This window comes from Cydia amplana, chromosome 15 (genome assembly GCF_948474715.1).
Source record: "Cydia amplana chromosome 15, ilCydAmpl1.1, whole genome shotgun sequence".
Lineage (NCBI taxonomy): Eukaryota > Metazoa > Arthropoda > Insecta > Lepidoptera > Tortricidae > Cydia > Cydia amplana.
This window is the reverse complement of record NC_086083.1, coordinates 4,939,088-4,964,376: the sequence shown is the minus strand read 5'-3', so window position 1 is coordinate 4,964,376 and position 25,289 is coordinate 4,939,088. Positions and strand designations below refer to the sequence as shown.

The 25,289-nt window shown below is 36.8% G+C and overlaps 1 protein-coding gene across 1 annotated transcript in view; it reads left to right on the top strand.

The window, feature by feature from the left end:
- The first annotated feature begins 4,832 nt into the window (after window positions 1-4,832).
- LOC134654495 (uncharacterized) overlaps window positions 4,833-25,289 on the top strand; it is a 244,805-nt gene continuing 224,348 nt past the window's right edge. The window contains exon 1 of the mRNA XM_063509939.1: window positions 4,833-4,962. The gene's annotated coding sequence lies outside the window, so the exon portion shown is untranslated. The remainder of the gene's footprint in view (window positions 4,963-25,289) is intronic.

Here is a 25,289-nt window from a genome sequence, read left to right as displayed (position 1 = left end):
GCGTAAGGAGCGTGAGGTAAGTCTTTTGGCTTATGAGCGAGAGGACGCGGGTGCAAACCTCTGGTGCTCGTACTAATGAGTCTGGAATTAGGTGCGAAATGTTATTTGATTTTCTATTTCTTTTTTCACATTATTAATGAATTCATTCATAGTTTGTCTATGCAGTTTTGCAGCTTGCTATTCTTCTGAGAAGAAATTCAAAGATGCGTTTGAAGCTAGCGTAGGCTATTACAGTCATATTACAGTAACATATCACGCTAGCCTAATCTGAGGTACCACGAACCACGTTCGATGTGTTACCTCTGTCACACTTACGTAGGAATTTACAAGTGCGACATAGAGGCAAGTCCTCTGCATCGAACGCGGTAGGTCCTTTGCATCGAACTATAGTTCGTTTTTGTTAGCATTAGAAAAAAGCGGCCAAGTGCGAGTCGGACTCGCCCATGAAGGGTTCCGTATTTAGGCGATTTATGACGTATAAAAAAAAAACTATTTACTAGATCTCGTTCAAACCAATTTTCGGTGGAAGTTTACATGGTAATGTACATCATATATTTTTTTTAGTTTTATCATTCTCTTATTTTAGAAGTTACAGGGGGGGGGGGACACACATTTTACCACTTTGGAAGTGTCTCTCGCGCAAACTATTCAGTTTAGAAAAAAATGATATTAGAAACCTCAATATCATTTTTGAAGACCTATCCATAGATACCCCACACGTATGGGTTTGATGAAAAAAAAATTTTTGAGTTTCAGTTCGAAGTATGGGGAACCCCAAAAATTTATTGTTTTTTTTCTATTTTTGTGTGAAAATCTTAATGCGGTTCACAGAATACATCTACTTACCAAGTTTCAACAGTATAGTCCTTATACTTTCGGAGAAAAGTGGCTGTGACATACGGACGGACAGACAGACGGACAGACGGACAGACGGACAGACGGACAGACAGACAGACAGACAGACAGACAGACAGACAGACATGACGAATCTATAAGGGTTCCGTTTTTTGCCATTTGGCTACGGAACCCTAAAAAGGTAAACAATCTTGATGTGTCTTTTAATTGAAAAACATGTTTTAAAAATAAGTCACGGCAAATATGTAACAATTGTGAACCTAATACGATTATTTATATTCTTCTGCTTTTATAAGTATAAGTTACTGATTTATAAAAGCTTTTCCAAGACATGTCAAAATCGCTTACCTTCTTTCTAATGCTAAAAAAAACGAACTATAGCGTTGCGAATGTTGCAATAACTCTCTTGTACAATAAGAAAACACCTGTGCTCAGAAAGTTTTGCGCCCAACTTCGTTTTGCTCCAGCGTTCCCGCAAAATTCGGTAACTACTAATATTTAGTCCCGGTAACATATTGATGTAAAAAAAATCTTTCTTACAGGATCCTGCGAACCAGCGCACGATTGTTACAAAGTAAATGAAAGTCATTATGTTCTTCTACTCGTATAAGTAGAAATACTAAATATAAATGCATTTATTAACTACTAAAAAATCAATACTTCTTCAGGAACATTACCAAATGTAAAGTAGGTATACAGTGTGGAAAAATAAGTCGGGCCCTGGAAATGTTTATTAGAGAAATGTTATCCTGAATAATAATCCTATCGATTAGTATAATAAAAATAAAATAGCGAGTGTTTTTTTTTTTAATTTTAGTTGGTTCGAGTCCCGGGCGAGGCAAGCGAGTTTTAGAAAATCATTATTGAATGCAGTTTTCTTTCTTTTTAAAAATAAAGGAATGTCTCCTTTAAGTAAAATGAGCCAACTTAAGGATTTAAGGTAGTTTCCCTCGAGGGCCCGACTTATTTTTTCACACTGTATATAGGAAATCTTAGTGCAGAGGATTCCAATCAAGCAACTAGGTTAGTTATTAGTATATAATTTTATTTCTGGCATTTGGAATTTAAGAGTACATCGCTAGAGCGCAAACAAAAAAAATCTAATCTTCAATTCTTCAACAAGCCTTTATGTCTTATGAGTCTTATGACGAAGAAAGCGTTTTTGTAAGAACGAAACAAATGGTGGCCATTTATCTGCACAGATCGTCTCGAAATATCAGTTTTTCTATAGCTTTGCAAGAGAAAAGACGTAACATTATTTTTCTGTGAAATAGTTTAATCCTCGTGCATTTTTAGGGTTCCGTAGCCAAATGGCAAAAAACGGAACCCTTATAGATTCGTCATGTCTGTCTGTCTGTCCGTCTGTCCGTCTGTCTGTCCGTCCGTATGTCACAGCCACTTTTCTCCGAAACTATAAGAACTATACTGTTGAAACTTGGTAAGTAGATGTATTCTGTGAACCGCATTAAGATTTTCACACAAAAATAGAAAAAAAAACAATAAATTTTTGGGGTTCCCCATACTTCGAACTGAAACTCTAAATTTTTTTTTTCATCAAACCCATACGTGTGGGGTATCTATGGATAGGTCTTCAAAAATGATATTGAGGTTTCTAATATCATTTTTTTCTAAACTGAATAGTTTGCGCGAGAGACACTTCCAAAGTGGTAAAATGTGTGTGTCCCCCCCCCCAACTTCTAAAATAAGAGAATGATAAAACTAAAAAAAATATATGATGTACATTACCATGTAAACTTCCACCGAAAATTGGTTTGAACGAGATCTAGTAAGTAGTTTTTTTTTAATACGTCATAAATCGCCTAAATACGGAACCCTTCATGGGCGAGTCCGACTCGCACTTGGCCGCTTTTTTACTAGTAATTTTATCAATAAAAAATGTACTAAGAAGAGACGTCTGCTAGCTAAATAGGTTGGTATACTTGGTATGTTATAATTTTATTAAATTAAGAATAAATATATTAAGCTTCGTAAATCATGGTTTTCAAATTAGAGATCAACAGAACAAAACGGTTTAAATGTAGCAAATACCTATTGATTGACCGAGCGTTAGGAACGTCTCCGTTTCAGCTTGGGCAAAAATGCTTTCGTATGTCCGAACGGTTCTCCTCTACAGGTCACAATTCTCAACCGATTCTCGTGAAATTTTGTGAGCATGTACGGAGCAGGTTCGATGATTAATTTTTTTTTTTGTTGATTTACTTCTTGTATGACATCATCATCATCATAGCGCTTCTCAATGAAATCGATACGGGTCAGTTTGGTTTCTTTTTTTGTCTAATGTACCTACCTAGTGTCAACCAATTTGATTCCTAGGCTACTATAGAACCTTATGTCGCTTTAACTACTATGGCGTACATCACTCAATAAGCTCTATCGTCGAAGATAAACAAATTAATTAATTATGACATGGTTCTATTAGTGGCCTCGGAATCAAATTGCGTATGTTTCGTCATTGCAATTTAGCTTCTATTTCTGGTGGGTACTGGGTAACTACAGTAGGTATCAGAAATTCCTAATTAAACCAGGCCTACTCATAGCAGTTAACAATGTTAATTCAAGGTCTAGTCTAGTGATCATATACGTCTACTGAGACTGAGAGTAATTTACATAGTAAATAAAGTGTTCTGGCTCCCAACTTACGCATGTTATCTCGTTAATTTAGTCAGTATGAAATCAAATTCGCATAATTATACTTACTCTCTCTCAACTTAATAACTATGTTTTATTATCGTGCCCAATTGGGACTCTTATACAATTGGTAAAAGAGTCATAAGAGATTTTTTTTTCAATTACATAATTTTACGTTGAGTTGAGATAATGAAATAATCATAAATATGTATGTTTAAAATACTACATGTAGGTACATATAAATAGAAATAAATTATTTTAATAATATAATCTGAGCTCTACAGAGAAAGATCGCTGTGGCCCGGTGGCCGAATGGCACAGGCACCTGCCGCGATAGCCGAGGACGCTGGTTCGATTCCAGCCTGGGCCACAGCGGGCCGATCACGGTTCCATTTTTATCGACTATCACTATGCCCGTCACTTTCGCACTTACGTACTTGTTAGAACGTGACAGGCATGGTGACAAACGATAAAAATGCGACCGTGCTACTAGGGCTGGAGGCCTTGGTCACTTTTTCTTAGTATATGACATTTATTTAAGTTTAATATATTAATAGAATAATAACTAGGTACTTAGGTAGTAACTCCTTAAAGGTAGGTTTTAAAATTTATACTTAAGATATAATAACTTTCTAAATAAAAAAAGTAAAAAACCGCGAAACTAATTAGTCTTAAATAAAGTAAAATGTAAATCAAATATATGGTAGAAACCATAGGTAGGTACCATAAAAATGTGGGCCGCAAAAAAACCGGCCAGGTAGTGTCCCCTCCCTAACCGCCACGAAGCTAGCCACGCTCTGGCAGCTGCGAACCTGCGGTCGTTCGCGCCTACATTCACTCAGTTTTGTTAAATGTTCTCGGATCCGTGACTTTTAACTAAACAAAACCCTATTTACGCTTAAAACTTAGTTTTAAACACGAACTACGGCATTATTTTACAAGTGAACCCCAAACAAAGCCGTATAACAACAAAATGTAACATAGCAACAACTGCGCCAAGTTTTTAGTGTTGTTTATAGTTTTAGTCGCGGTAACCTGGCGGAATTAGAGAGCGCAACAGTTTGTTGGCCGACTTTCGGCGCGTGGGGCGTATTTTATTTTGTACGGTTATACTTTTCGTTCGAGGCAAGCAGTCATTCATTGCGTTCTAAGACGTGCTATCGTGTCGCGCGTTGAGGCTTCGAAAAAGTTTATAAACGAATTAAAAGAGTGTTAATGTATGAAAAAACGAAACGAATTTCGAGAAAATTACGAAAAAGTGTTCCGCACGAGTGTTAGAGTGTGTTTGTGTTGGTTATCGCAGTGTTACAAAGTGCATTCTTCGGTGATTCATCTCGAGAAACAAGAAATCTCTGTGTCATAGTTATAGTTATAGGTATTTTGTGTAACCGCTAAACTAAGTTGGTGAAATGGTCACTTTTTGGAGCTGAGCCGGTTGATCTGATCCGTTACAAAAAGGTAAGTTGTAATGCTTTGATACTCATGGTACTTATTTATCATTGCATGCCGAATGATATTGTGAATGTAGTTTTTTTTATTATAGATTGAATCTTATCTACAATCATTCTCTTTCATCGTGTCACTTGTAGGTGCTTGTAGTCGTAAATAGTTTGACATATCTGCTTAATATCTATAATATCAGTGTTTAATGTCGTCTCGCCTTTAAAACATTCATTACAAAATGTTATCCTTATGTAAATATTTATGTATTCAAACAAAAATGCTTCAAAGAGATCATTAAAAATAAATAACACACGGCCTGTACAGCCAGAACGCGGTTACCATGGTCCAAAGCAATTTAAAAAACTAATCGGACCATAATAGTACTTAACGTCAAGTACACGCTGGCCGTGAGCCGATTCAGCCCATGCCACGTTAGGTATAAAAAAAGTTAGCGCCGTACCGGTCCGCCAAACTGGTCGTAAATTTAAATATGGAACTTGATGTCCCTTAAAGAAAACACCTGCTTTGGGCAAACTGGATATACCATGTCTATGTTAAAAACTCTAGCTACTTTGAAGTTTGAAGTAACAACACTGTTAAAAGTGTATACCTATAGTATAAAAGTCATACCTTTTTTCATTGGGATTTGACGTTTATTTAGGCATTCCACACGCTGTCACTGCAAACCCTGTGCTGAGTGACGCTTTTTCTCGTGTCTTATTTCTCGTGTAGGTACCCTGCGGCCCTGCCTCTCCCTTCCCTAACTAACTTTAACTACATCTGATACATCTTCTTTAACTACACCTGAATAGTAACTTTAACTATCCTAGAAATAGTGTACCTGGCCTAAAACTTCTACATAAAAGGGGCTTTGTCTTGGACGGATTTTGGAACAAGACTGTTTTTCGTGCCAAGTTAATTTTATACCTATCAGACTATCGCTCCCCTGCGTAAGGGTAGTTTATTTCGAAGTTGCATCCCCTCTTTTGTGCAAGGGTTAAATTTTACAAGTCGTTTCTTACACATCGCCCCCACTATTTACAATCCATATTAATATATTTATATTTTATAAATATTAGGTCAAAGAGGTTAAAAACCTCAATATGTAGGACGTAGAAAGTTTTAATACAAATGAAATTAGTAGTAAAGTAACACGTAATATGAAGGTCATATGCTTGAAACATTTATCATGAGAGTAAAGTTATGTAGGTACAGTAAGTTGCAGTGTTAACTGACCCCCCTGCAAACAAGTTTACAGTACATATGGGGCTACTTTTCCGCACTAGTGCGTAAAATAGCACTTTTCGTGCGTATGTCGAAACTTTAAAGTGCCAATACTGCCAATGTATTGTAAAACGTTGTTCGATACACGTGCAAATAGGTAATTCGCAACTCGTGTCGATTTAAAACACTCCCTTCAGTCGTGTTTTAATTTATCGCCACTCTTTTCGAATTTCCTCTTTTTCGCACTTGTATCGAAAATAACTATTCTATGCAGTTCTGCAGCTTACTGTACATTCTTAGGTAGATAATGTAGATAAAGATATGCAGGTTGGAGCCCACGTCATATTAGCTACTTAGGTACGTATGTAGTATAATTATTCTACATCATAGTTATTTACGACAGGGATCGGAACCGGTTTTTTGCAAAAACTTCGAAATAACCATATTTTTCGAATTATTTTATACTCGAAATGTAGGACTCAGTTGTGTGTTTAGGTAACGACTTCGTATTATTAGATTGCCCAATTAGAAATGAAGTAATTAGCAAAGAACGAAAAAATACCGTTTCCGTTCCCATACAAAAAATACCGGTATCCGATCCCTGATTTACGATACAAGTGCGGAAAAGAGGAAATTCCAAACGAGTGGCGATATATTAAAACACGACCGAAGGGAGTGTTTTAAATCGACACGAGTTAAGAAGCCCACTGATTACCAGTCCGCCGGACGATATCGGCCTGTCAGTTAGAACAAAAATTTGACAGTTCCGAACAACTGACAGGCCGATATCATCCGGCGGACTGGTAATCAGTGGGCCCCTATACGAATTCCCTATTCGCACGTGTGTCGTACAACGTTTTACAGTACATATGATATGCCCCTTTAAATATTTGACATAGCAACGAAAAGTGCTTATTTAGGCACTAGTGCGGGAAAGTAGCACCATATGTACTGTAAAGGTTAGTTACATTAGATCATCCCTTTATTTCTAGATCTTTTTACACCTTGGTAAAGTTTTATAGTAGTCAATTAGGTACTAAAAATCCTGTTTTTCTTATAGAGGAATGAAAGAAGCTACTTCAGATGAATAACAGCAGTTTCAAGTCGAAGAATTTGCGTGTGGAAAAACGTGATAACTGATTTGAAAATATCCATGTAGGAAAATCATCGTGGTTCATTCACATCGTGATTATTGTAGCTAAACAGATATTATATATCACATACTTATCATATACTTTGTACATTGTATACTTTCTTTTACATACTTACATACATACGCACATACATATCTACCTATTTACATTATAACATTTATAACCTCGTTTTTTTAGCATTAGAAAAGAGGTAAACAATCTTGACGTGTCTTTTTAGGGTTCCGTACCCAAAGGGTAAAAACGGGACCCTATTACTAAGACTCCGCTGTCCGTCCGTCCGTCCGTCCGTCCGTCCGTCTGCCACCAGGCTGTATCTCACGAACCGTGATAGCTAGACAGTTGAAATTTTCACAGATGATGTATTTCTGTTGCCGCTATAACAACAAATACTAAAAACAGAATAAAATAAAGATTTAAGTGGGGCTCCCATACAACAAACGTGATTTTTGACCGAAGTTAAGCAACGTCGGGCGGGGTCAGTACTTGGATGGGTGACCGTTTTTTCGCTTGTTTTGCTCTATTTTTTGTTGATGGTGCGGAACCCTCCGTGCGCGAGTCCGACTCGCACTTGGCCGGTTTTTTTAATTGACTAACAACACCTTTCAAAAATAGGTCACGGAAAATATACATACGATCATTTATATTGTTTTGCTTTCATAAGTAATAATACTAATAATTTTTTCTTTTTTTTTTAAATCGTTTTTTCGCGTTCTGTACCCAAAGGGTAAAAAACGGGACCCTACCCTATTACTAAGACTTCGCTGTCCGTCCGTCCGTCCGTCTGTCACCAGGCTGTATCTCATAAACCGCGATAGCTAGACAGTTGAAATATTCACAAATGATGTATCTCTGTTGCCGCTATAACAACAAATACTAAAAATAAAATAAAATAAATATTTAAGGGGGGCTCCCATACAACAAACACGATTTTTATGTTGATGGTGCGGAACTCTCCGTGCGCGAGACCGACTCGCACTTGGCCGGTTTTTTTCGTAGTCATTGCGCTGGTTTTCGTCCAGCTCTAGTTTTCGTCCACTCATCATCATTTTGTAAAATTCTTAGGTAAGGTTTTTGTAAAATTTTACAAAATGCTATTTTCTCAAACATGCAATGAAATGTTGTCGCTCCGGGCGTTATATCAGGCTTCGAAGTATCACGTTTAGGGCGGAGCAACTCCAGAGAACCGTAAAGGAATTTCATACGAAATTGAAGGCCTAGGCCGGGAAGTAATTTTTTTTTTAATTCTAATGTAACCATGGGGTCTGTGTCCATGAACAGGCTAAACAGCCGAATTATATATTTTTTTAAATATTTTTAGTGACTGAATGGTTATCGGACCAAAATATCCGTGTTAACGCCTGTTATACACGAACGTACTGATATTAAGAATACGAATCTGTATGATTCAATGTGTTGATGAATAAATTTAAAATTTTGTCTATACGTAAGTCACCAGAGACCATAGACAATATTTAAAATCCTCTGCATTTATTTTATTTATAGAAATTGAGATTCTTATTATCAGATTGTGTATAATGGCCCTAATAAGGTCTATTCGAACACTACACACGCGAAATACGGACGACTTCCGTAAAAAAAAAACAATTATGGCGGGATTGGAAGGAAAATTAAAAAACTTTTGTTGTGAAGTTGGATTTTTATTAGAAAGATTATAAATTTGTTTTTTTTTTGTGGTGTATTTTTTTATTTCATTGCATGTTTGAGAAAAACACTATACATGCCTAGCCGTGAAAAGGTCTTGCCGGCTTCGTATCACTATCCGGCCTCCCTACGGTCGGCCGGCTATACCTACTCACCCGGCAAGCCCTTCTTTCCCGGCGTCTGCAGTAATGTACTATAAAACTTAAAACTGCAATAATTTAACAGCCAACGTTGCTATAATATGGTTGAAATAGCTGTACAAGCGTTTCTCGGTAAAGCAATTTCAACCATATTAACCAACGTGTTGTTTTATTGTATGTATAGCATAGCTCATAACCCTTCTCACTCTGTTGTAATAGTCCCCTGTTGCGAGAGAGAGACAGAGATAGGTATGCATGTGATCCGTGTCATGCATTGATGGGCAAAGCGTAAATTTATAATGACTTAAATTTGGACATTGGAAGATTTGGAAGTGAGCGCTATTCATATTTCACAACTGTATTTTAGGAATGCAAGCATGCATAATGTTCTACTTTATCACTAGTGTCCGACCGAAACCGGTTTTTTTGCCGAAACCGCAAACTAAAAGGCCCACTGATTATCAGTCCGTCGGACGACATCAGCCTGTCAGTTAGAACAAAAAGTTGACATTTCCGAACAACTGACAGGCTGATATCGTCCGGCGGACTCATAATCAGTGGGCCCCTTAAAGGTTCGCTTTTGTTTGGTCTGGTTTGAGCCGAAACCGAACCTTCGGTCGAAACATGATTTTTAATGCTGAATTCTGCCGAAACCGAAACTTCTGAAAACACAAACCCGCGGCCGAAAGGTTCAGCATTTCTTTGGCCGAAACCGATATTTTACAACTGTATGTTAGCAATGCGAGCATGCGTAATGTTCTACTTATCACTAGTGTCCGAATGAAACCGGATTTTTGACGAAACCGCTACTTTAAGGTTATCCGAACCTTCGGCCGAAACATGATTTTTATGCTGAATTCTACCGAAACAGAAATTTCCGAAAACACGAGCCCGCGGCCGAAGGGTAAACCCTTTTCATTTCTTTGCCCGAAACGGAACGTTTGGTCGAAACATGATTTTTATGCTGAATTATGCCGAAACCGAAACTTCAGAAAACACAAGCCCGCGGCCGAAAGGTTCAGCATTCCTTTGGCCGAAACCGAACGCCCTACACCAGAACAGGTGACGTAGCAAAAAACTGTTTTGTCGTCTTAGTGATTTTTAGTTTCTAAAGTTAGTACCTATTGCATGTATGTTAGTCTGTACCTAAGGGCCTCTGTTGCCTGCTTGCCTGAGGGGCTACCGCGAAGACCGAATTTCGCAAATTGATCTTTCTCTTTTACTCCGGACAATGAAGGCGTAATTAGAGTGACAGAGAAAAATGCTGGCAATTTGCGAAATTCGGTTTTCGCGGTAGCCCCTCTGATAATAAATGTTTTTTAAGCGGGTTTTCCACCGCGAACGAGTAATGAGCTAGAGATGGCTAAGCGGAGCGGACTTCGTTGTTATAAATAGGTTTGCGTTTCCACCAACAAAGAGTTTAGTTGTTTGATTCCCACCGCAAAAGAGAAATGAAAAAGAGGAATAAGCGGAGAGGGCTGAACGGAAAATGAGAAATAGAAAATGAATAGTCGATTTCCACAGAGAGCGAGTTCAGTTGAAGTTTTGAACTGGTTGCGTGTGGTCGTGTTTGAACATGATGTCGAGCGATACGGAATCAAGTGATAGCGATTACGAGTTCTTATACAAGAAGAAAAAATACATATTGTTGTATATAAAACAGAGAAACAAGCGCGCCAAACGAAGATTTTGGTTATGCCAGCACATTCGAGAAAGAACACTGAAGGGGGAATATAGGCTATTCAACGATTTAGATGAAGAAGTCACAGCAATATGAAAGCGCGCTCGGTGCCGGCGGCGGCGGGCAGGGAGGGGCGGAGACAGCAACGAGTCCTTTTCAAATTAGTCGGCCGGACCTTGACGCAGCGGGCTCATTTTAACTAGTTGACTCGCTCCGCTCACCTCTTTCCCTGTGGAAACGCGCCTATGTAATTTACCATTGCGAGTTGACCGGACTCCGTAATGACACCGCTCCGCTCTCACGAGCTGAGCGAGCTCATTTCAACTCTTTTTGCTCATTTTGTCATTTCCGCTCGACTATTTGTTGGTGGAAACACAAGTACATAGTTTAGTCTTGCGAGTTAAACTAAGTCCTTAATGAGACCGCTCCGTTCGCGGTGGAAAACCCGCTTTAATTACCTATGCCGAAACCTGCCTAAACCGGAACTGATACCGAAACTACTTCTCATACTTACAATACATTCCGACTCTTTTCTTTCCGAACAGAGGGGCTACCGCGAAATTTGCTAATTGCGGGGATCTTTCTCTTTCACTCCAATGAAGGCATAATTAGAAAGATAGAGACAGATGCCCGCAATTTGCGAACTTCGGTTTTCTCGGTATTAGCCCAGACTCTATAGTATCATTATTCATTAGTGTCGTAAAATTAAATTCATAAGTTAGTTGGACAATTGTTTATTACCTGCAGTCAGCAGCAGAAGTTGCTAAGCGGGCGAGGTGTTCAAAATTACCTTGACACGCTTTTATTCTCTTAATAATAAAGTCGCGTCAAGATCATTTTGAACACCTCGCCCTCTTAGCAACTATTGCTGCTGATTGTACTTACTTGCTGCTGACTGTACTTATACCTTCATAAGCTTGTTTATGTTGCAATACATAATGCTTACTCGTATTTGTACGCCATAAATTGTTATACAATACAACGGCATATTAAACATATATGTATACACTAGCTGTTGCCCGCGACTTCGTACGCGTGGATTTGTATATTGGTGGTTATATATTCTACATTAGCTTAGAACATTATGCAGCAAGAGATTGCGGTAGGACGGTTAATCATTTCTTAATTATTAATATTATACAACGCATGAGACTTTTCTTTCACAACCTAGGTACGAAGTTTCAAGCCCCTAACTGAATAAAATTGTCCTCGATGTAATCCCTCTAAACCCCCTTAGAAGATTTTCATGTCCTCTATTTAATAAAACCTACTACCTAACTACCTATTTACGAAGTTGCAAGTTCCTAGCTTTAAATAAAATTTGCACCCTAAGACGAACTTTCATCCCCTTTTTAACCCCCTTAGGGGTTGAATTTCCAAAAACGTTGCAATTACTTTTTTTGTAATCGGCTATTATGCCTTTCTAAAAAGTTTCAAAGCATTTGTAATGGATTCAAACTTTCAACCCCTGTTTAACCCTGTTAGGGGATGAATTTTACAAAACGCTGAAATTACTTTTCCTGTATTTTAATAATATCCCGAAATACAAAGATTCAAGTCCCGCGTTCGAAAAAATGTTTGATATCCATACAAACTTTCAACCCCTTTTTCACCACTTTAGGGGATGAATATTCAAAAACGCTGAAATTAGTTTTCTTGTATTTTAATAACATATATTTTTACGAAGTTTCAAGTTCCTAGCTTAAAATAAAATTTGAACTCCATACAAACTTTCAACCCCTTTTTAACCCTGTTAGGGGATTAATTTTACAAAACACTGAAATAACTTGTCCTGTCTTCTAATAATATCATCAAATACAAAGATTCAAGTCCCGCACTCTCAAAAATATTTGATATCCGTACAAATTTTCAACCCCATGTTTTACCACCTTGGGGGATGATTTTTTAAAAACGCTGAAATTTGTTTTCTTGTATCTTAATTTAATACCTTTTTGCAAAGATTCAAGTTCCTAGCTTAAAATAAAATTTGCACCCTAAGACGAACTTTCATCCACTTTTTAACCCCCTTAGGGGTTGAATTTCCAAAAACGTTGCAATTACTTTTTTTTGTAATCGGCTATTATGCCTTTCTAAGAAGTTTCAAAGCATTTGTAATGGATTCAAACTTTCAACCCCTGTTTAACCCTGTTAGGGGATGAATTTTACAAAACGCTGAAATTACTTTTCCTGTATTTTAATAATATCCCCAAATACAAAGATTCAAGTCCTGCGTTCGAAAAAATGTTTGATATCCTTACAAACTTTCAACCCCTTTTTCACCACTTTAGGGGATGAATATTCAAAAACGCTGAAATTAGTTTTCTTGTATTTTAATAACATATATTTTTACGAAGTTTCAAGTTCCTAGCTTAAAATAAAATTTGAACTCCATACAAACTTTCAACCCCTTTTTAACCCTGTTAGGGGATTAATTTTACAAAACACTGAAATAACTTGTCCTGTCTTCTAATAATATCATCAAATACAAAGATTCAAGTCCCGCACTCTCAAAAATATTTGATATCCGTACAAATTTTCAACCCCATGTTTTACCACCTTGGGGGATGATTTTTTAAAAACGCTGAAATTTGTTTTCTTGTATCTTAATTTAATACCTTTTTGCAAAGTTTCAAGTTCCTAGCTTAAAATAAAATTTGCACCCTATGACGAACTTTCATCCCCTTTTTAACCCCCTTAGGGGTTAAATTTCCAAAAACGTTGCAATTACTTTTTTTTGTAATCGGCTATTATGCATTTCTAAGAAGTTTCAAAGCATTTGTAATGGATTCAAACTTTCAACCCCTGTTTAACCCTGTTAGGGGTAGAATTTTACAAAACGCTGAAAGTACTTTTCCTGTATTTTAATAATATCCCCAAATACAAAGATTCAAGTCCCGCACTCTCAAAAATATTTGATCTCCGTACAAATTTTCAACCTCTTTTTTACCACCTTGGGGGATGAATTTTTAAAAACGCTGAAATTAGTTTTCTTGTTTCTAATTTAATACCTTTTTACGAAGTTTCAAGTTCCTAGCTTAAAATAAAATTTGCACCCTATGACGAACTTTCATTCCCTTTTTAACCCCCTTAGGGGTTAAATTTCCAAAAACGTTGCAATTACTTTTTTTTGTAATCGGCTATTATGCCTTTCTAAAAAGTTTCAAAGCATTTGTAATGGATTCAAACTTTCAACCCCTGTTTAACCCTGTTAGGGGATGAATTTTACAAAACGCTGAAATTACTTTTCCTGTATTTTAATAATATCCCCAAATACAAAGATTCAAGTCCTGCGTTCGAAAAAATGTTTGATATCCTTACAAACTTTCAACCCCTTTTTCACCACTTTAGGGGATGAATATTCAAAAACGCTGAAATTAGTTTTCTTGTATTTTAATAACATATATTTTTACGAAGTTTCAAGTTCCTAGCTTAAAATAAAATTTGAACTCCATACAAACTTTCAACCCCTTTTTAACCCTGTTAGGGGATTAATTTTACAAAACACTGAAATAACTTGTCCTGTCTTCTAATAATATCATCAAATACAAAGATTCAAGTCCCGCACTCTCAAAAATATTTGATATCCGTACAAATTTTCAACCCCATGTTTTACCACCTTGGGGGATGATTTTTTAAAAACGCTGAAATTTGTTTTCTTGTATCTTAATTTAATATCTTTTTGCAAAGTTTCAAGTTCCTAGCTTAAAATAAAATTTGCACCCTATGACGAACTTTCATCCCCTTTTTAACCCCCTTAGGGGTTAAATTTCCAAAAACGTTGCAATTACTTTTTTTTGTAATCGGCTATTATGCCTTTCTAAGAAGTTTCAAAGCATTTGTAATGGATTCAAACTTTCAACCCCTGTTTAACCCTGTTAGGGGTAGAATTTTACAAAACGCTGAAATTACTTTTCCTGTATTTTAATAATATCCCCAAATACAAAGATTCAAGTCCCGCACTCTCAAAAATATTTGATCTCCGTACAAATTTTCAACCCCTTTTTTACCACCTTGGGGGATGAATTTTTAAAAACGCTGAAATTAGTTTTCTTGTTTTTTAATTTAATACCTTTTTACGAAGTTTCAAGGTCCTAGCTTAAAATAAAATTTGCACCCCAGGACAAAGTTTCATCCCCTTTTTTACCCCCTTAGGGGTTGAATTACCTAAAACGTCGCAATTATTTTTTTTTGTCATCGGCTATTATGCCTTTCTAAGAAGTTTCAAAGCATTTGTAATGGATTCAAATTTTCAACCCCTTTTTAACCCTGTTAGGGGATGAATTTTCAAAAACGCTGAAATTACTTTTCCCGTCTTATAATAATATCCCCATATACAAAGTTTCAAGTTCAACACTCACAAAAATATTTGATCTCCATACAAACTTTCAACTCCTTTTTCACCACCTTGGGGGATGAATTTTCGAAAACGCAGAAATTAGTTTTCTTGTTTTTTAATATAGTACATTTTTACAAAGTTTCAAATTCCTAGCTTAAAATAAAACTTGCACCCCATACAACCTTTCATCCCCTTTTTAACCCCCTTAGGGGTTGAATTTTTCAAAATCGCTTCTTATCTCTTGTACACTTTATAAATTCAACCTAGTGTGCAAATTTCAACTTTCTAGCTTTTGTAGTTTCGGCTCTGCGTTGATGAATCAGTCAGTCAGTCAGTCAGTCAGTCAGTCAGTCAGTCAGGACACTTGCATTTATATATATAGATAACAGCTTAACACCCACATTAAGTGGACATTAAGTATGTGTTACATGGTTATTGATACGTCGGGAGTATTATCTAAATAGAGTGTCATTCTATAGAACTCGCTCACTATGTAAAGTAAACAAACCGCCATATTGAAATTGTCAAAAAATATGAATTTACTAGTGACTTTTGTTTACATACGAGGGGTGTTCAAAATATTCTCGGTATGAGAATGAAAACAAACAAGTACGAAAAGTTTGATATTTTTATTTTTCAATATACTCCCCCCCCTATGTTCATACACTTAAAAGATCGATCAATTATTTTTTTTAATCCCTCGTAAAAATATTTTTTATCTTTCGTGTAAAAATGCTCCTCCACTGCCGCCTTCAATGCTTCATCGTCAGAAAATTTATTTCCACGCAGATTCTTTTTAAGATTGGGGAGCAAAAAGAAGTCGCTGGGGGCTAAGTCCGGACTATACGGTGGGTGAGTAACAGTTTTAAACCCACATTCAACAATAGCTGCCTTGGCAATATGAGCAGTATGGACGGGGGCGTTGTCATGCAGAAGCAGAATACCTTTGGTTAACTTTCCTCGCCTCTTTTCTTTAATTACATCCTTTAATTGACATAGAATGTTAGCGTAGTACTGTCCTGTGATATTTACACCTTTTTCTTTATAATCGGTTAGTAATACTCCTTCACAATCCCAAAATATCGTGGCCATGACCTTGCCAGCTGAAGGGATGACCTTGAACTTCTTGGGATGAGCTGAACCCTTAATGTGCCACTGCATGGACTCTTGTTTACTCTCTGGGTCATAATGATGAACCCACGTTTCATCTCCAGTAACTATTCTTTGCAGCACCTCATCAGGATTTTCACCGCACAGGTCAATAAAATCGGAACAACAAGCTACACGCATGTCTTTTTGAAGCCGAGTCAGCATTCGCGGAACCCATCTTGCACTTACTTTTGACATATTAAGATGGTCATGTATAATATCATGTACGGTACCAATAGAGAGATTGGTTACTTGTGCTATAGATTTTACCTTCACTCGACCATCTTCCAATATAAGTTTTTCCACTTTATCAATATTTTCTTGTGAAGTAGCTACTACAGGCCGGCCAGGTCTAGGGTCATCTTCAATACTCTCCCTTCCGCGTTTAAACTCGCTTGACCACTTTTGAATGGTAGATAAAGAAGGAGCAGACTCACGGTAAACACAATCCATTTCCTCTTTTATGGTTTTTTAATTTTTACCCTGTTTTGTCAAGAATTTTATCACGCATCGATGTTCTAATTTAGTTAACATTGTCAATTCGCACATGATGTTCATGTTTGTTCAGCAATTGCAGAAAAACAAAAGACCACCTCGGTTCGAATTATACTTTTTTTTAATGTCAATGAATAAACCTTAGCGGCCAGTAACGAAAGAAATTTTAGAAGAGGTCGTAAGATATCAATACCGAGAATATTTTGAACGCCCCTCGTAGTAGCAAGTTCCATAGAATTACACTTTAGGGTGAATGCTATAGTTAGGTAGGTATTGGCCACTATATAGCAATTGGCTACCCCTAACAAATCGCAAAAAAACCAGCCGATATACCTAAATACAATTAATATAGTTATCTTATTAACTCTACTGTATTTAGCTGGTAGCTGCGCGCAACTACGCTCCCTACAGGTGTTCACGGAAGACCAGTGTCAGGTACTACTCCAGTAGGGCCCGGCATCATGCTGAGTGTTCACCTTTTTCAGTGTAGTGACAGTGTACAAGTTAGTTATAAGTTTTTTTTTCTTTCTTCCTGTGTATGTACTGTATAACTGTGTACCTATGCTGAAATAAATCATATTCTATTCTATTCTATTCTAAATCTTATTGTTTATAGTGGCCAATTACATACCATGTAGTGGCTAATTTTCAATTTTAGGTGTAAGATAATCTCTCAATAAGTCTCAATAAGGGGCAAATAAGTCCACTATCTTTTACTTCAATAAAGTACCAGTATTATTAAGTACTTAACAACTAAATAAATAAATTAATACGCTGTAAAAACTATCGCAACAGTCATTACGATACAAATTACAAAATAATTATTCCAAACAACCGATTAATAATTATTGTTATGCCTCATTAGAAGCAACTCGATAAAAGTTGTATAAAATGAGTACTTGTTATAAATGGGGCAAATAAAGCGATTAGCTTTACCACAGTAAAAGGAATATTCGCAATAATAATTCTGTTATATTAATTTCTAAATTCTACATTAATTTTAAATTTTAAGCTCTAATTTAGGATGCGACGACTGTTTCCCGCTACAAACCCTCCTTACACAACTCACAACTAAAAAATAAAAATAAAAACAACAATTAAACAAACACACTAAAAATCACAACTTGATTGTTCTTGTTTGATATACCACTCGCAGTAATTCTACATTAATTTTAAATTTTAAGCTCTAATTTAGGATGCGACGACTGTTTCTCGCTACAAACCCTCCTTACACAACTCACAACTAAAAAATAAAAATAAAAACAACAATTAAACAAACACACTAAAAATCACAACTTGTTTGTTCTTGTTTGATATACCACTCGCAGTGCAAGTCACAATAAGCGCAAACGAGATACACTGCGAGTTGCCTCGAGTTTGTATCATATTAGTCACAACTTCAGAAGTCTAGTTGAGATTTTTTAAATCTGAATGGCATTCCTACTAATTCCAAGTAAGTATGGACGCAAAGCACGAAGAATTTCATACATAGACCCGCCATTTCTTATCTCTATCGCACGCGCATAAATTATATTGCTTTTCCGCTCGTAGATTGGCATTGACGGCCGGCATGTGGGTGGGACAGCAATATTTTAAACAATTATGCGCGTGCGATAGAGACAGGAACAGAATTCTTCCTGCTTATCGGCCGTCTCCATACACAGACTACGACATCCATATTTAGCCGTATTATTTAGTATATGGAGACGGCCGCTATATGACGGCACCGCTATCCTAGGAAACCCGATCTTTAGCCTTACTTTAGCTTAGCTCTTGCAGTGAGCATGTTGACTTTTTTCTTGTCATTTGTGTTGAAGATGGACAGATGGACTACTCTTTATAGTTCTACTCTGGCTTCACCGGCTAGCCAGGATTTTATGGGTTTAAAACACCCGTAAACTGGGATTTGCTGTACGTATAATGTAACCTTAGCATTAATGTTAATGTTTTATCTCAATGACTTCCTGTACTTCCTTGAGTCGTGAAGATTTTTATGGTTCTTTTCATATCTTTATGTTTTTTAGGGTTCCGTAGCCAAATGGCAAAAAACGGAACCCTTATGGATTCGTCATGTCTGTCTGTCTGTCCGTCTGTCCGTCCGTATGTCACAGCCACTTTTTTCCGAAACTATAAGAACTATACTGTTGAAACTTGGTAAGTAGATGTATTCTGTGAACCGCATTAAGATTTTCACACAAAAATAGAAAAAAAAAACAATACATTTTGGGGGTTCCCCCATACTTACAACTGAAACTCAAAAAATTTTTTTTCATCAAGCCCATACGTGTGGGGTATGGATAGGTGTTCAAAAATTATATTGAGGTTTCTAATATCATTTTTTTCTAAACTGAATAGTTTGCGCGAGAGACACTTCCAAAGTGGTAAAATGTGTGTGTCCCCCCTGTAACTTCTAAAATAAGAGAATGATAAAACTAAAAAAAATATATGATGTACCATGCAAACTTCCACCGAAAATTGGTTTGAACGAGATGTAGTAAGTAGTTTTTTTTTAATACGTCATAAATCCCCTAAATACGGAACCCTTCATGGGCGAGTCCGACTCGCACTTGGCCGCTTTTTTTGTTTGGAATGGAAGGTGTAAAAAGGTACTCCTGATATTACTAAATATAGCTTTATCGGGATTAAACGAGTGATGGCAGATGGACCAAAATGTTGACGGATTGGTGGCCGCTTTCGGATGAAAGAAGCGCCTGGCGTCCGTTGGCTCGTTGGGTGGATGAGATGACGTTCGAAAAATCGCGGCGCACTTTTGGATGAGACTAGCCCAGGCGGCCTAGCGAGGGCCTAGCCAAGGTGACAATCGCTTGTGCTTCGCCATCGAATAGCTTTGCGTCTCACTCTTCCATATTAGGGTGACTGTGACAGTTGCGTTTCATTCGCTACGTAGCGTTAGCGATTGGAATGTTGTCTACGGGGCCCGGACTGGGATAAGTAGCGTACACGAAGAGATGCCTATGCTTAGCAGTCGGCGACTGAAGGCTAAAAATGAATGATGACGATGAAACGAGGTAGATTGTGCTGCTTAACAAAAATTACAAACGCTTTTAACCTCTTGAGCCAGACAACGTTACATTTTTAGGAAAAAAAAATCAATATGGCTGATCAGTTTCTTCAAAAACATTTTAACAACGTAAATAAGTAACTGTAGCTAGCTGTAAATCACTACACCTTATAGAACAAAGACCAAAGTCCCCCGCCGCGTCTGTCTGTTTGTGTGTTTGTATGTTCGCGATAAACTCAAAAACTACCGAACGGATTTTCATGCGGTTTTCATCTATCAATATTAGAGCGATTCTTGAGCAAGGTTTAGGTGTGTAACCCGTGCGAAGCCGGGGCGGGTCGCTAGTTATAAACACTAGAAACGGAAGCTTTAAAATTAATAGGTAGCCCCCACCGCCAAATTTTATCGTGTACCTACTACACACTTTACATAATAAATCTACCGTCCCTTATGAAGTCATGTACACATTGAGGTATATACAAGAGACGACATCTCGAACAAAATGTTTCCGCACCTCAGAGAAGTGCAAGCATGCATGCGAAGCCGAAAATTGTTAATAAAGACGCCACAAGTATTTTTTGACTCAGTTAAACAACGTTGCATACAATAATTTTTCTACGACCAAACATTTACATTGAAAACTAAAATAGTAAATCAACAGTTATTCCATTGATTACCGGTGAAATGTTATTCCATCCCTTTTATTATATTTTCTTGTGCTATTGTTGCAACTTTTTAACACGCACGAACGAATTTAATTTTTTTTTTAATTTTCTGTACACGTGTGGCATCTCGTCAGTGGTCGGTGACGTACTAAAACCAAAGAAGTGCATGCACTTCTCTGAGGTGCTGAAACATTTTGTTCGAGATGTCGTCTCTTGTATATACCTCAATGCATTTACATGTATTATTTGTTTTTGGCAATAGGCGTCATGACATGGCTGTAAATGTGAAAAGAAACTATTAATGACATACAAAACACTCCAAAGTCCTTGTAACATCGATATGTCCTTGTAACGCGAAACGCGACACGAAATATACGTTAAAACAAACACCAAATATTGCGTGTCAGTGAAACCACTTTGTCGATAAGAATCTAACTAATTGCTGGAGTAACCCGTTCCCTTAATCGAACCCATTTCGACCCTCCATTAGTTCTCCATCTTAAATTTGGTTAGGAACTTAGGATACATTATATTAATAGGAAACCTGCAATTTATGTATTTACGCCCAGGATCGTAATCAGTATATATTACCCGCTTTGGAATATGAAACTCTGGGAAGTGAAACGGTGTGTGTTATGTATTATGTAAAATGGAACCCTAGCTGGTTCAGTTTCAATGGGCGTGGGACCCTAGACCTAAATAGTGTAATGTAGTAACTATGAATAGAATTGCCCAGGCATTGACGTAGGATACATAGGCAGAATTTTTAACAGATATACACCTTTTCATAAGCTCTTAAGTGACTATTGTTTAGACAAACGCTCACATTTGGCGCAGCGGAGAACTACATTCAAAACCGATAAATACGTGTCAGGTTGTTAGGAAATTCTAGTGACTCGTTTTTAGGGTTCCGTAGCCAAATGGCAAAAAACGGAACCCTTATAGATTCGTCATGTCTGTCTGTCTGTCCGTCTGTCCGTCTGTCTGTCCGTCCGTATGTCACAGCCACTTTTCTCCGAAACTATAAGAACTATACTGTTGAAACTTGGTAAGTAGATGTATTCTGTGAACCGCATTAAGATTTTCACACAAAAATAGAAAAAAAACAATAAATTTTTGGGGTTCCCCATACTTCGAACTGAAACTCAAAATTTTTTTTTTCATCTAACCCATACGTGTGGGGTATCTATGGATAGGTCTTCAAAAATGATATTGAGGTTTCTAATATCATTTTTTTCTGAATAGTTTGCGCGAGAGACACTTCCAAAGTGGTAAAATGTGTGTCCCCCCCCCCCTGTAACTTCTAAAATAAGAAAATGATAAAACTAAAAAAAATATATGATGTACATTACCATGTAAACTTCCACCGAAAATTGGTTTGAACGAGATCTAGCAAGTAGTTTTTTTTTAATACGTCATAAATCGCCTAAATACGGAACCCTTCATGGGCGAGTCCGACTCGCACTTGGCCGCTTTTTTTTGCTCTTGAGTGTACAATGTCCACTAAAGGCCGATACAGATAAGACGGACTGAAACTTGTATGCCATACAAGTTGCAGTCGAGTTGCAGTCCGTCTGTACCGGCCCTTAGAGCGAAAAATATTTTGCGACAAGACAGTTCTTGTCAAAAACCGGCCAACCCCATATCATTACATATTATAGCAGTCTATAATATGTAATGATATGGGGTTGGCCGGTCGAAGTATTTAGTAGATGGCGCTATCATAGCTTGCCCTGTGAATCCCTAGAATTGTGTCAATTTTTTGTTTTTTTTTAATGCCCAAATCTCATAGAAAAAGGGGCAAGTTATGATGGCGCCATCTATGCAAACCTTTGACAGTTGCCAACCCCATTGCCATTCGTAAACTTAATACTTAGGTGAGTAGGTACTAAGTATAGAAAGTTAGGAGCTTTGTAACTTCGCTTGAATCTGTGGTTTTATCCATTATAGGCGGGTCAGCACAGTTCATAATGTATGAGAGCTCTACATGAATTCTCACACTAGAGATTTTTTGAGATGTGATAACCTATGTTGCAAATACTATATTTTTAAAAAAATCTCCACAAAATATGTCACATGGTTTTAATAAATCCAAACTATTATTAAAATAGAAAAAATATATCAAAACATGAATCCGACACTCGAGATTTTTTAATATGCAGTTCTCAAACATATACTCATTATGTATTTATATTTTCTCCCAGCTTGACACCAAAACCAGCTCCCAATAATTTTCTTTATTAAAAATATTTTTTTATATAAAAATAACAACTATGTGTACATAACAATTACATGTTAATTAAGCTCTGTATATTTACTATATCCTACAAAAAAATCTCTCACGTAAATTAATCCATTTAATTACTATTAACCATTTTTGTTTTGAAAATGTTTTCGTTGCTTCGAGAAAATGGACAGTGGGTTTGTTTTTCACTTTCTCAAATCTCTTTCTCATGTTAGTGTAACAACAAAAAATCTCCCACGTATATGTAATATTGTATGGAATAAAACCATTATTAAATCATCCAAGCTATTTAAATTACCCTAAATGGCGGATACTGATTCACTGTAGAGAACGTTTTATCGACTTCCATATCTCCGTCTCACTTCAATGTTCGCGGCAGACGATTGTTCCGCTTCAACAGCCGAGAGTTCGCGATCCGGTCGACCGTTAATTTTCCCATGACTATCTTACCCAGTTTCATCGGTATGCGTTGCGCGCTTACTTAACACACCTCAGGCCAAGCTCCTATAAAACGCGCAATGCATGCATGCATTGCGGTATCTCCTATACGTCACATATGTCAGCTATGAGGCTATGACATGGCTATGACAGACTGTGGCAGTTAGTTCCAAACAAGTATACAGACTTGTCTACCCACCATAAAGTTTAGCGTAAAGAGAATATATCACTCCTTAGTGAAAAACCATACGGTTTGTGCGAAGTTGAGCGTTATGTCAATGCTAATAAAGATGATGGTTTGACTTACGGAAATGAATAATATAATATCATTTTATTTTATATTTCCAATTCCCGTTTCATTTACACCCAATATTAAATCTTTTTCCGTAATAAAATGCGTATATAATTACTGTCAACATCTGTATTTATTTTATTTCTTTAACCCCCGTTATTCATAAACGCGCTACAAACCTCAATTAGCTAATAATAGTAATAATCGTTTGTCCTTATCTGTCACTTTAACTTATGTATTTGTAAGTAAGGGATAAACATAATTGAACTAAATCAGGCCCGTAAAGTTTATGAATAAAGTGGTTAATCTTTATTGCACAAAATAAAAACCTTATAGTACAAGAGGCGGACTTAATGCCATAAGGCATTCTCTACCAGTTAACGATGGCTTGTCCTCCGGCCCATTTGATCGATGACCTCCTTTGATTATTTATTTTTAATGGACGCCAAAATCCAGACAGGAACTTCGATTTTGACATTTACCACAGTAATGCAGTCGGTAGCAATGTCGCGCTTCAAAATTGCTGCAGTCGACTGCATTGCTGTAGAAAACGTGAAAAAGGTCATTCAAAGGGTAATAGGGTTATATACACCGCGGGATTTAATAACCCGAAAGATTTAAACCAACGATTTTAGAGCCTAATTAGAGTATATAAAGTTATATAACACATAGTCCAAAAACCCTTAATTTAAGAGATATTAATTATTTAAAACAAATCACAAGTAAAAAAATCTCAATTCTAACACACCCTTATGCGTGACGTAGCCACCAACTAATTTTACACGCAGACGCACTAACTACATGGTTATTAGCCAGTTTCACTTAATTAAGTTTGATATCCTACAAAAAGGTTTCACTACCGAAATTTTGTTCTGTTCTCAATCACGAGAGTACAAACTATTTACCTTTACGATAACTGGCTGATAGTTTGACGAAAATGACGAAATTGATGTCAATAAAATGACATATTTCATATGTCACACAAGATATGCGCAAGATAACATCTTTAAATTTGATTGACTGTAATAAATAAAATTCATTTAGCGGATATTCACTTTGTGTACGGATTTGGAAACCCGAAGAACTATGTGCTTCCGGCACGACGGACCCACTTCAGCCTAGAAGTTCGTAAATTGGCTAGACGAACAATACCCTGAGAGGTGGATTGGCCGTGGAAGCAACGTTCTAACCTGGCCCGCCCGGTCACCCGACTTAACGCCATTGGTTTTTTCTATGGGGAACTCTGAAAGATAAGGAAGGAATACTCAATACCAGTGAACTCTGGAGAAGAATTATTAATAAAAATTCGAACGGCTTCCGAAGAAATAAAGAACACTTTTGTAAACCTAAATAATGAAATCCATTTAAAATTAAATCTTTGTGCTGAAAACGGTGGTACACAGTTCGAAAACCTAATTCATTAAATTAATAAAAAAGCGTAATTGTTTAACATAGTTGTTTATTTTACTTTACTCGGTATAAATCAACACATCGAGAATTTAAAATACGTACTGATAAGCATGATCGATATTTTAATAAAAGGTCATTCAAGTAATCATCCCTTTCCAGCTGTAGTATGAGTTAAAACAATAAGAGGCATGATTTCTTTCGGATATAATCATGGTTAATGGCTTTGGTTACCTCACTCAAAGGAAAAGATTTTATCGCAAAGTTTCAACAATAATAACTGCACTGTACCTACTGTTGTAGTAATTAATAAAGTTTTGATACAATTTGTGGTATTTTGAGGTGCCAATCAATTGAAATAATTTCAACGTAAACATGATCCTAGACATAACTTGACAATTCTTGTCATGGAACACATGTCACTGCATTCGC